The sequence below is a fragment of the Periplaneta americana genome, chromosome 2 (genome assembly GCF_040183065.1).
Source record: "Periplaneta americana isolate PAMFEO1 chromosome 2, P.americana_PAMFEO1_priV1, whole genome shotgun sequence".
In the NCBI taxonomy this organism is placed as follows: domain Eukaryota; kingdom Metazoa; phylum Arthropoda; class Insecta; order Blattodea; family Blattidae; genus Periplaneta; species Periplaneta americana.
The window spans coordinates 100442652-100455713 of record NC_091118.1 but is presented as its reverse complement, the minus strand read 5'-3'; the positions used below and the strand labels follow the sequence as shown (position 1 = coordinate 100455713).

The following is a 13062-nucleotide window of genomic DNA, read 5'->3' as shown; positions in this document are numbered from 1 at the left end:
TCTACTCTCTCACGGGGAGCCATATGATCTCTCTTCATCCCCTTTCTTCCCCGCCGAACACCGCGCAGCGTTGATTCAGAGTCGGATGAATATTAAGCGTCCCCGTTTAGAGTCTCGTTCTGCTCCCGATGCCCAGCCCTGATGTAATGAACTTCGCTTTCATTGGTTTTTAATTTTATATTGAATTTGGTATTCCCAAGAAACTAGTTCGATTAATTAAAATGTGTCTCAGTGAAACATACAGCAGAGTCCGTATAGGTCAGTTTCTATCTGATGCTTATCCAATTCACTGCGGGCTGAAGCAGGGAGATGCACTATCACCTTTACTTTTTAACTTCGCTCTAGAATATGTCATTAGGAAAGTTCCGGATAACAGGCAGGGTTTGGAATTGAACGGGTTACATCAGCTTCTTGTCTATGCGGATGACGTGAATATGTTAGGAGAAAATCCACAAACGATTAGGGAAAGCACGGAAATTTTATTTGAAGCAAGTAAAGCGATCGGTTTGGAAGTAAATCCTGAAAAGATAGAAAAGACAAAGTATATGATTATGTCTCGTGACCAGAATATTGTACGAAATGGAAATATAAAAATTGGAGATTTATCATTCGAAGAGGTGGAAAATTTTAAATATCTTGGAGCAGCAGCAACAAATATAAATGACACTCGGGAGGAAATTAAACGCAGAATAAATATGGGAAATGCGTATTATTATTCGGTTGAGAAGCTCTTATCGTCCAGTCTGCTGTCCAAAAATCTGAAAGTTAGAATTTATAAAACAGTTATATTACCGGTTCTTCTGTATGGCTGTGAAACTTGGACTCTCACTCTGAGAGAGGAACATAGGTTAAGGGTGTTTGAGAATAAGGTGCTTAGGAAAATATTTGGGGCTAAGCGGGATGAAGTTACAGGAGAATGGAGAAAGTTACACAACACAGAACTGCACGCATTGTATTGTTCACCTGACATAATTAGGAATATTAAATCCAGACGTTTGAGATGGGCAGGGCATGTAGCACGTATGGGCGAATCCAGAAATGCATATAGAGTGTTAGTTGGGAGACCGGAAGGAAAAAGACCTTTAGGGAGGCCGAGACGTAGATGGGAGGATAATATTAAAATGGATTTGAGGGAGGTGGGGTATGATGATAGAGACTGGATTAATCTTGCACAGGATAGGGACCGCTGGCGGGCTTATGTGAGGGCGGCAATGAACCTTCGGGTTCCTTAAAAGCCATTTGTAAGTAAGTAAGTGGTAGCTGAGTTATGGCTATACCGGAAAACTTAAAAAAAAAGTGTGTGTGTAAGTAGTTCGGTAAGAGGCAGAAAATAAAGATTAATGGTCAGTTCCTGCATTAAAGATAGCTTTAAGAAACGAAATCTTGATGATATGGCGATAAAAATGACAATGTGAATACATGTGGAACTAAAGTTCTCTCAGAACAACTATTCCACAGGTGCCTGTCAATAAGAATCGTGTTTGTATCTATCAACGTTTCAAAGTTATTCATTTTAGTTGCAAGTCGTTAGCTGACAAGGCTACGACTGGGCCGAATTTCTCAGGTAGATCAGTATATCGTTGAGTATGTGGGTATCACTGTTCAACTGACAGTTTCTAGCTAATAATCTTTTAAAGCAACGGAAGTTTTTCAGAGTTTGAAGAAAGGCTGACAACTGCAGTTAAACTCGATTTCTTAAGACAGTTATTCAAAGTTTGAAGACTGACAGGCTAAACTGCAGTTGGGCTCGATTTTTCAAACTAGATCAGACCTGGGGCGTTATTCACTCGATTGAGTCATTGCAAATCACTCCTTAACTCCTCACTCTATCTTTCCCGACTGAGACAGTAATGTTTTGGTGCAATATAAGCAGGCGTGAAGGTCAGTGACGGGTTGTATCAGGCGGCATCATTGCTTTTACGTGGTTACCTGCAGTCTTACTGTGCGTTTGTTTATAAGACGATGTAAGCAAAAAAGAAATGGGTGAGGGTTTCTCCGTCCTTCTCACTTCCTCTCTTATACCCAGGGCTGAACTAGATATTTAGAGTTCCAATACTGGCGTAATGAACTATAATAGGGCCCCCATTTCTGAAACTAGTTATTCAGAGTTAAGATTGACGGACTGAACTAGAATAGGAATTGATTTTCAAAAATAAATTGGTATATAGACGTAAGATTGATTCACTAGCTAGCTAATAGACAGACTGACAGACAGATAGATAGATAAAACTGATACTTATAGGTAAGTAAATACGTAATGAAGACAAACACTTCCTTATTTAACGTCCGTTCCAAAAAATGGAAGTTACCCGGAGTTTCAAGATTGACTGACTAAACTACAGTTGTATTTAATTTTCACAAGTAGGTAGATAGGTAAATAAATAGCTCTATAATTCTTGGAAATCACCCATGACAATGGCCAGCTCTACCTTTAATAGTAAGGATGTAGGCCTATAACTGAAGTTAATGGACTATTTTTATTGCGTATAGTTTTTCAGATATTAATTATTTAGGTAGGTACGTACGTATGTAGATTGGTCGGCCGGTCGAAAGGTATAATAAGGGCTATTAGGCACTTCCTTATTAAACGATATTCTAAATCACAGGCGGACAAAATGTATGTTGCAACACAAAAGAAACTCTGTGATCGCCGTGAAGTTAGGCTACTCCCCAAGCAAAAAACAAAACCAACTGTAGATATCAGTGCTGTTCTTGTTCTCCCTACCTTGTCATTTTGTTGTCATGCAGGCTGCATCAATTGCTTCTTACATTTTGCCGCCTTTGTTCTAACAGTCTAAAACTATTCAGAGTTTGAAATTAACCGACTGAACACAGCTGCGTTTTATTTTCAGAAGTAAACAACGTAGATGGTAGGTAGGTATAAAATGAAGTTTAATAGACAGTTCCTTAAGGAATTCACTCAGAGTCTGTGAAATTTTGTAACAGTAGAAAAATGACAGATTTGGGGCTAAGAGAGATGAAGTTACAGGAGAATGGAGAAAGTTACACAACGCAGAACTGCACGCATTTTATTCTTCACCTGACATAATTAGGAACATTAAATCCAGACGTTTGAAATGGGCAGGGCATGTAGCACGTACGGGCGAATCCAGAAATGCATATAGAGTGTTAGTTGAGAGGCCGGAGGGAATAAGATCTTTGGGGAGGCCGAGACATAGATGGGAGGATAATATTAAAATGGATTTGAGGAAGGTGGGATATGGTGATTGAGACTGGATTAATGTTGCACGGGATAGGGACCGATGGCGGGCTTAAGTGAGGGCGGCAATGGCCATGTGGGTTCATTAAAAGCCATTTGTAAGCTGTTGTAAGAAAAATGACACAATGAGATTACACGGACAAATTAAGTACTTCAGGAATACCTCCCACACAACAGAATATCGCATAACTTTTATTAAGCACTGGGTCTCTCTTGGTTGTTAGCTGACTGAACTACAGCTGAGTCTAATAAAGTATATAGGTAGGGAGGTAGATTGGTTGATTGGTCAGTCGGTCGGTACTCTAGGAATATGTCACACAGGAGATTCTACATTAAAAACACGTTATCTATTAGAGATCTGGATTCAAAGGTACCTGACTGAACTACAGCTGGACTCAAGTTTCGGAAATAAATAAAGTAAATGCACAGGTGGTTTCATTAATTTAATTAATAAACATTATTCTTATTTAACGATCTCACAGTGGACATGATAATAATGAAGGAATTGTAAATGAGAATACACGAGAAAATTAAGTATCCTACTCATAGAACACATGTCTACCCCCAGCAGCTTTTGCACTAGAAACGCCAGATGATCAGCCGTTTTGGCTCCAAGCAGTCAGCTGACTGAGCTATGACTGGGTCTGATTTTCGGAGGAGGAGGTTGAATTTAGAATGACAGTATCGTCACCCACGTGGGCGTGGATAAAAGAGCAGGCTACATTCCAGACTTACCAGGTACAGTTGGTGCATGGTCCCAGCTTAGTATACTACCGAACACTAAAACCGAAAGGACGTGTATAAGTATGTATCATAAACCGACACTACTAGTATAACTTCTAGTGTAGGAGGTTATCATTATCGTCACGCACTAACTACACTCACAGCACTTAACAGACGCAGCACCATGACAGTGTGCATGTTGGGTCCCGACTGAATGCGGCGTGGCCCTCAATGAACTCGGCTCCGCGCTGCGCCAGCGCTAAAGCCAGGGTATATAACACCCGTTGACGTCACAAACAAAATCAATTCTAGTGCCCCTCCCCCTCAACTCAACCCCCTATCCACATGTAGAATACTCTTGTACAGACACAACCAAAAAAGCCAAAAAAAAAAAAAAAAAGAAGGAAAAAACTATATCTTAAAATAGATCGTGACAGAAAAATCGAATGGGGTAAAAGTGTGCATTCAATCAATTTCAGAGCCACGTGGGGAATGCATTTGATATCACACGATTATGAAGATAGTCCTCCGAAGTGGCTCAAATGGTACTGTTTCTAGCTCAAACTCAAATGACCCAAGTTCGATTTCCGGGAGGAATATGGAGATTTACTCCTCTTTCATATGGACTGAGTGTGATTTTGCCCTGTGCATAATTGTCTTACATGTTGGTCGTGCGTTATCATACGCTGACTACATCGAGTCCACACCTGTGGAGTAACGGTCAGCGCGTCTGGCTGCGAAACCAGGTGGCCCGGGTTCGAATCCCGGTCGGGGCAAGTTACCTGGTTGAGGTTTTTTCCGGGGTTTTCCCTCAACCCAATACGAGCAAATGCTGGGTAACTATCGGTGCTGGACCCCGGACTCATTTCACCGGCATTATCACCTTCATATCATTCAGACGCTAAATAACCTAGATGTTGATACAGCGTCGTAAAATAACCCAATAAAAAAAAACTACATCGAAAAAGCGTCTCTCGTCCCCGGTCTGTAAATAAACAACCCATCTCGTCCCCAGCTGAAATATATTTCGTTGATCCAGGAACCCGACTCGTCCCCAGCTTAAATATATTTCCAATTCCAACTCTCATGCGTTGACTACTCGTATACACGACTGAGTGAAATGTTCACAATCTCATGCACCGACTATTGGCAACCCTGCGAAAGATTGCGATGTGAGGTAGTTAGTGTTATGGCAATTCTGCGTTTCTATATTGCCTGTATCAGTACCTTACTCGTCAACCACACAGTACACACAGATATCTGCGTTTCTCTACTTCCTGTATCAGTACCTACTCAACATATGTCGCAACTGGGTGAAATCTTGAATCAGCGGGGTAAAACAATTCTCGTAGTAAATAATTATAAATTTAATAGGCCTATGCACAGACTATTGGCTTCAGGGAAGACAAATACCTATGTTAAGTGCAACAGCATAAATCATCCTTTCAAACATCTGCTTCATATCCGCAAAAAAAGGCCTACCTGGTCAAGTATAAGAATGGGTAATACGTCTTCAATTTGTACGGAAATTGTCGCATAATTACTGATATAATGAGTTTTGCAAGAAGGATGATGAATAACATTATTGATAATACCTATGGCTTTTAAGGAACCCGTTGGTTCATTTCCGCCCTCACATAAGCCTGGCGTCGGTCCCTATCCTGTGAAAGATTAATCCAGTCTCTATCATCATATTCCACCTCCCTCAAATCCATTTTAATATTATCCTCCCATCTACGTCTCGACCTTCTCAAAGGTATTTTTCCCACCGGCCTCCCAACTAACACTCTATATGCATTTCTGGATTCGCCCATACGTGCTACATGCCCTGCCCATCTCAAATATTATTGATAATATAAAACATTATTTCATTTAACGAATTGTAGTGTTTAAAGACCATGTTTCGTTATTTAAATGTTCAAATACTTCCCGCTTTTCGTGTTATCTGAAATAAAAACAACATGGTAACCTCCTTAGGTAGGTTGTTTTGAGGATCAGGCATTAAAAGATTATGTAATTGTCGTGCAACAACCTCGAGCGTTCACGACCGATCGAGTAAAAGCTTCAATCGATCGGTTATAAATAGGGGACGGATTTTAGCATATTAATACATGTTTTATTTCTTCGTTGTGAATCATATGCTACCATTATACATATACATATAAATGCATTTCAAGTTATTTGTACTTATACCCTTCAGAGATTAAGATACAGACTTCATCGATTGAAAGCAATACTTTCCAGCTCTTGTCTTTCCCTTTCCAACAAAAGGTTAATATATGTAATGCTTCTCAAACCTATTTGGCTCTATTATTCATTATGGGGATCGGCTTCTATAAGTCAAATCAAGCGTATTCAAACATTCCAAAATCGGCCACTAAGGATAATCACTGGAGCACCATGGTACATAAGAAATGAAACACTTCATTCAGATCTATATCTAGCCAAAATAGAGACTGTAATTCATTCTTCCTACACACAGTCATATGCAACGTTGTCAACACATTCTAACAGCTTAATCAACCAGATTCCTCGGAACTTGCCCCCTGCAAGGACTGATCGTCGCCTTAAGAGGGAAAGACACACTGATTTGTTGATACTTTGAGGAACGTTAATGGACGTCACCCTCTCCACAAGTCTCATATTGTTGAAATGTTAATTATTTAAGCACAATTAATAGTATCAATGTACAAAAATTGTCAAATAAATTTAAAAAAAAAAGTTATTTGTAACCAAAGGTCAAGATTTTATAGTGCATATATATATATATATATATATATATATATATATATATGCGTGTGTGTATATATACACGTATATTTCAGGGGTTAATGCATATTTCAGCTTTTAGCGCTTGTAAAAGCATATTTCGTTATTTTTTTAATGTGGTGCTTAAACCAAGATCAAGAATACGGAAAATCGGAAAAATGGAATACTCGTATAGAGGAAATTCAGACATTGAAACACATTACAGGAGTTATATTTTATGTATTGCAATCTGAGAACATGTAGACAGTGCAGTGTTGTCGGTGAATCACTTTAGATAAATCCTTGGCAATCAACAAAGCACTCAATTAATTAAGTGCACTGCTGACTCAGTGCAAATTTACAATATTGCGATGTTGTGTTATGATGGATGAAAGTTGTGATTAAAATCAGTTATTCGAAACAAGAAGTCTTCTTATTGTCTACTCCGCATGTGCATAAGATTTTGTTACTAGAACGCTGCAATATGATTGGAGCAGAAGTTACAGAAAGTGTTCATGGGCTTCTTTGCACTCCGAATTTCGCCACCTGTCAACAATAATATAGGCACGATAATGCAATTTTCTTTTTGTTTCTTCTTTTTTTTTAAGACCAACGTGGCAAATCAGAATATTTCATTTTATTAAAGTGACAGGTCTTAGAAACTTCGACAGTGTGTAGAGTGCACTGTATTTTAGAACAGCTTAACTGCAAGAAAATTATTAATTTTTAATTAGTTTTATCAACGATGCCTAACGAAAAATGTGCTAGAAGTGTACTGCTTACGCAGTGGATTGAAGGACACGCAACTTAGCAACTGATAGTGTCTCAATATTCTTATGTATAACATAAAAATCATAAATAATAGTAAATTGCTATTTGTTTTCCAATTTTAAGAATACATATTTTATTATTTTAGTGCATATATAGTGTTTTTAAGTGGATATGTTACCCCTGCGGTGATTGAGTTGTCAGACCTCTGACCTGTCACGCAGACGGCCCGGATTCGAGTCCCGGTCATTGAAAAATCCATAGTGATACTTGTGGCGGACAAGATCGCATGTTTTTGTCGAGGTTCTCCCGTTTTTCTCTATATTAGGCATTTACATAATTCCGTCACCATTTCTCCATTTCGTCATACGCAGCGAAATTTAGTATAGTCAGCCGGTGTGGGTTTGGAAACGCGCCTAGTTTGAGGGTTAGCGCAATAGACCGTAACAGGTCGCAGTGCTGGGCCATAATGCCCCCTCCCGTAAATTCAATCCAATTCAATAAGTGCATATGTGCATGCAAATTTTCCCGTTTTTAGTGCATTTAAATCAGCCTCTAGACATAAGTATTCGACTTCATGCACTTGAGTGAATCATTACCCGGCTGACTTCTTCACAGTCGAAGTGGTGAGCTTCGGTCAATTGTTTTCATGAGAATGCATCTAGGTCTTCTAGCTGCACTACAGCGGATAGAATGTGTCACGGGATGGTGCCGTGTCAGTTCTTCTCTCGTCCCAGTAAGAGGCAGTTGTTGCGTGCTGTGGCGTTTGGTTATTCTATCTTTATTCTTCCTTTTTTGCTTTTATTTTGTTTTGTTCTTATTTTTTATTTATTTACGTTTTCTTCTCTTTTCTGTTACCAGAGGACAATCGGGTCTCCTCCCTTCTTTGTTTTCGATCGGGATCATCTGGTCGCGAAACTAATTGGAAAGGAAATTTTCTGTTGGTTAGTTTGAATTTGTAACATATTTATCTTTCTGGAACTTTCTTCTTGTTTTCTTGGTGAGCACTTGTGAGGTCGAGGGTTCTTGTCCAGGTTGCCACGGAGTACCGTGGATTGCTCCGTATGCGGCGGAGTTGAATATAGTGAGGAGAAGCTAGTTTGGATTCGGCGTGTGCTGGTACAATAATTATTTACAGAAGACCACCTATGGATTTGTGAGGAACGTAATTTGGGGGGGGGGGAGATAAGAAACTAAGACTGATTGGATAGATATATACGCCGTATTTGTAGACTGTGCGCTGTGTTATTATGACTTTGCTTTGGATACTTGAGTGTTCGGTCTACACATCTTGCTGAAACAGGGCCGTAGCCAGGGGGAGGGTCCAGCGGGTCCGAACCCCCCCCCCAAATTTCCCCGAAAATTTTAATAAAGAAATCAACTTTTAGCAGTTATTTTTCTAAGTCAAAATAAGTTTAATATGAATCTTTTGTAACGTCTGAAATTTCACTTTTATTACATTTTAAAATCATTAGACCTATCATTATGTGCACTGCAGTTCTATATACATAATTTTAGCGTCTTTGTGAAAGCACACCAACAACGTATTTCCACCATCTATTAGTTTCCGTTTCTTTCTCCGCGTTTCACAAAATGTTTCTCCTGTATGTGATGTGATGTATTTTCAGTGATAAAAGTACGTAATTTTCGTTGATGAATGCAGTTCAACAACAGATCGTTTTTAACCGATCTCTGCCAATTTCGGAAAATAATTTCGAGTTCAGAAAAGATAATACTGGTTCCAGACATAATCTTCATGACTGCGCAAGAAATACCATGTACTTCGAATTCAAATGTTTCTAAAAATAATAGACTTATAAGTCATGCAAGCATCGACAGAGGTTCACTGTCTTGTAATCCATTCAGTAAAGCAGTACCGGTCCCAAATACATCTGAATTAAAACGCAATGTGTTGAGGGAATGTTTGTACAGTAAAGGAGGCAAGAGCTGTCCTGTGATCTTGTACAGTAAAGGAGGCAAGAGCTGTCCTGTGATCTTATCATGTGCCGTGGCTTTATCACCAATGGGTATGGAAAGGGGAAAATAGATTTTAGTCTGAGATGAACCTCCGTGTCGGTAGATTCGAATAATGTTAAGTATCATGAAACGAACTCTCTTTCTGACAGCTCATTCTTTCTCCGCTCACATGCCAGGTTTCGCTTCCCCAGCTGATGAAACATTTTAACTAGGAAGCAAACTGAGAGAGGCAATCATCCCAGTAATTCTGATGAAGAATTTTACAGGCCTTCAGTTTTCATACCTTGCTTAGATATTCTTATTTCTGGACTAGTTCATAGTTTTGGCAAAAACAGAGAGTTCTTGTTATCAATTAAAGTCCTGCTACTCAAAAATGCTTCATCCTGTGTTGAAGGAAAGAAACTACTTAATCTGAAAGTTTATTTTGAAGATAGGGCATCGGAGTCAGCACTTACAGCTGAGTATCTTTTATGGTGTGAAACGTGGAGAGCAGCTGATGTAAAACCGAGCGGAATGTTGGCCATTCTGGACGACTCTGACAAGAAGATGTATCTTAATATCTACATCTACTGCGTGTCTTAGCAACCCTACTTGTTTCCACTGCTGAAGTAGAAAGATAATTTTATTTTCTTCAATGAAAATAATAAAAAGTTTCCTCCGAAATAAAAAGGACAATGAACGCCTAACTGGACTTGCTCTCATGTCTATCCATTATCCACTAACAGTTACAATTGATGATGTTCTAGATGTAACAGCCAGCAGTGGAAATAGTACAGGTATTGCTTTTGTAAATATATCATTCTATAAATAAGGAGCCTATATGCAAAGGGATTTAAAGGTAATAAGGAAAATTCAGAGAAAAGTAAACTCAAATTTGAAAATAAATAATAAATTCTGTGCATAAAAGAATGTATTTTAAAGTTAGCGATAAAACACAAATTGGACAGTTGTCTTCATTTCATTTGTTACGTAATCTGTGCATGTCTATGACGGTTTAAAATGATTATTAAATCTTGCCTGTCTTCACTTATGCCTCTTTGGCATAACAATTTCACATGTAGGACACTTTACTTCTTAGATGTTTTACGTTTTTATGTACTCGTATTTTAATGTTAATTGTATTTTAATTGATTTGAAAATATGTACATGCTATTTGTTAATAATATAAAATAAGAAAGATGTGAAATAGTTCAAATAATTTTATTATAATTAAGAATTAAAATAAGGAGTGATACACATAACTTACATGTATGTGTCTTTATTCCACTTGTTAACCTTTGCCATAACAATTTCACTTATACAAAACTTTAGGCCTACTTTTTCTGATAATAATATACTATTTTTGTGCATATTAATGTTATTTTAATTTGAAAAAATGTAATATTTGTTAATGGTGGAAAATACGAAAGATGTCAAATAGTTCAGTTACTACTACTACTACTACTACTACTACTACTAATAATAATAATAATAATAATAATAATTATTATTATTATTATTATTGAGAGACTATAGTACGAAATTAAAAAACAAGAAAAACTCTCTTTCTGAATATTCAAATGTAACTTTCGCTAATAAGAGAACTGAAGCATAGATCTACATATAACTTACATGTAATTCTAGTTTACTTACATTATACTTCAACCGTTTTATACGATCTCCTGTTGCGTTTTTTATATATTTTTTTCAACGCCATTATGATCATAACATTTTTTTCCTTCATTATGCTCATTGTGAACTTATACTTACATGAAACAGAATAAAAGAAAAGCAAGTGGTCCTTAATGGAAACTGCTTCCATTTAAAAAAATAACACACGAAATTTCGGACCCTTCACGAACAGAATCCTGGCTACGGACCTGTGCTGAAAATATTATTTACCCCTCTGCAACCTATTTCTTGTGTTTTCTTTCTATGCGTTACCCATTCGGCGCTTGCTCGTTACGGAGCAGTGACTATCACTTTTCAGTCTTGAGAGACAGTTAATGTTACTCCCTTTTACAATTAGGTTTATATTCTCCATCCTCTCTCAGGAGGTCGGAAGGATACTTAGTAAAGTTTTATGATCATCTTATTATCCGTCTCCAGAGTGTAGGGGGTGGGAAGGTTTTTGTCTTTTCTTATGCTATAGCTGTCTTGTTGTTTAATAATAATAATTAAAGTGACTCTTAGTATAACTCGACCAAGGCCAGTGGAGTCCTGCAGCCCGGAGCAGTGGCGCTACTGCTCCTGCTTACGTAATACCGCATCGCGATAGTTCACATTACTCCTGCGGCTCCACTCGCCCTGCTCGAGTAATTACAATTATTTATAGTGTTGTTGTTTGGTCAACGTCCGAAGACAGGTCTGAACCTCACAAGTGATACCAACAAGGCAATACTTACGAGGCAACTAAGCTAGGATATAATGGGGTAGAGTGGCGAGTTTCTTACTCCTTCCATTGCATACATCGCCGACTAGCTACATATTACACTAATCAGACTTTAGATGTATACAAACTTATCGTCAAATGAGATATACTGCCTAGTAATAAGCTAGATAGCCAGAACCTCAATCAGAAATGGTTTATGGTGTTATATTATTGATTTATTACCACAAGACATCTCATCGGTTTCCCCTCTAGATTCTTGCTCTCCTCAACATACTTACAGTTCGTGGACGAGAATAAGTTACAACACATCACAGTGCATACAGTCTAAGAAGAACTACGGTGTCTGCTGTGAAAGGTAGTTGAATGCAAGTGGCGGAACTCGAGAATGTCGCAGTTTGAGCAATGAGGAAACGTCGAGTTCTGCTAAAATATGGCAAATCCGCTAACGAAACGTCTCAAATGATCAAGCAAGTATGAAACCTTGGGCCGCAGTGCAGCGTTTAATACAGGGCAGACAGTTTCGAGGAAGATGAGCGTACTGGTCAGCCAAAAACAGTCCGAACTGAACGCAAGATTAAAGTTGCAACATTGGTGCGTGCCAATCGCTACCAATCGGTAGATAATCTCCCAGCATCAGTAGGGATTAGCCGTGGTACGTGTCACAAAATTCTGTCTGATGAGCTGAACATGTCGCGTGTTACCGAGCACAGTGTTCCACGCATCCTGACGCAAGACCAATGTGACAATCGCATGATCAGTTGTGGTGACCTAATAGTAGTGCTGACAACGATGAGACGTTTCTCAACCGGATCATAACAGGAGACGAAACATGGTGTTTTCTGCACGATCCACAACTGAAGCGACAATCGATCACCTAGAAATCGTAATTATCGCCACGAAGGGGAAAACCACAACAGGACAGGTTAAAAAGTAAAGTATGCTTGAACTGTTTTTCGACTCATCGGGAATTGTTCACATGGAATTCATCCAACAAGTGACAACTGTAAATAAGACCCACTACAAGGAGATCCTTCGCCGTCTACGCGATTCAGTTTGTAGTAAGCGTCCTGATTTTTTGCGTAGGAAAAAATGACTGATGCTACACGACAACGCCCCTACATATCGATCACTGCTTGTCCAAGAGAACTGGTAAGGCAAAGGTCACCGTTTTGACACAACCTCATTCTCACCTGATCTTGAATACGATTTCTTTTGTCTTTCCCGGTTTGAAAGCAAAGTTATATGAGCGCAGATT

The 13062-nt window shown here is 38.7% G+C and overlaps 1 protein-coding gene across 3 annotated transcripts in view; it reads right to left on the bottom strand.

Moving 5' to 3' along the window:
• RhoBTB (Rho-related BTB domain containing) overlaps nucleotides 1-13062 on the bottom strand; it is a 596656-nt gene that overhangs the window by 487968 nt on the left and 95626 nt on the right. Inside the window, exon 1 of one of the 3 annotated variants that reach the window (XM_069818207.1) lies at nucleotides 3956-4130. The exons of the other annotated variants lie outside the window; for them this stretch is intronic. The gene's annotated coding sequence lies outside the window, so the exon portion shown is untranslated. Of the gene's footprint in view, nucleotides 1-3955; nucleotides 4131-13062 lie in introns of those variants that run through there. 3 annotated transcript variants of the gene reach the window in all.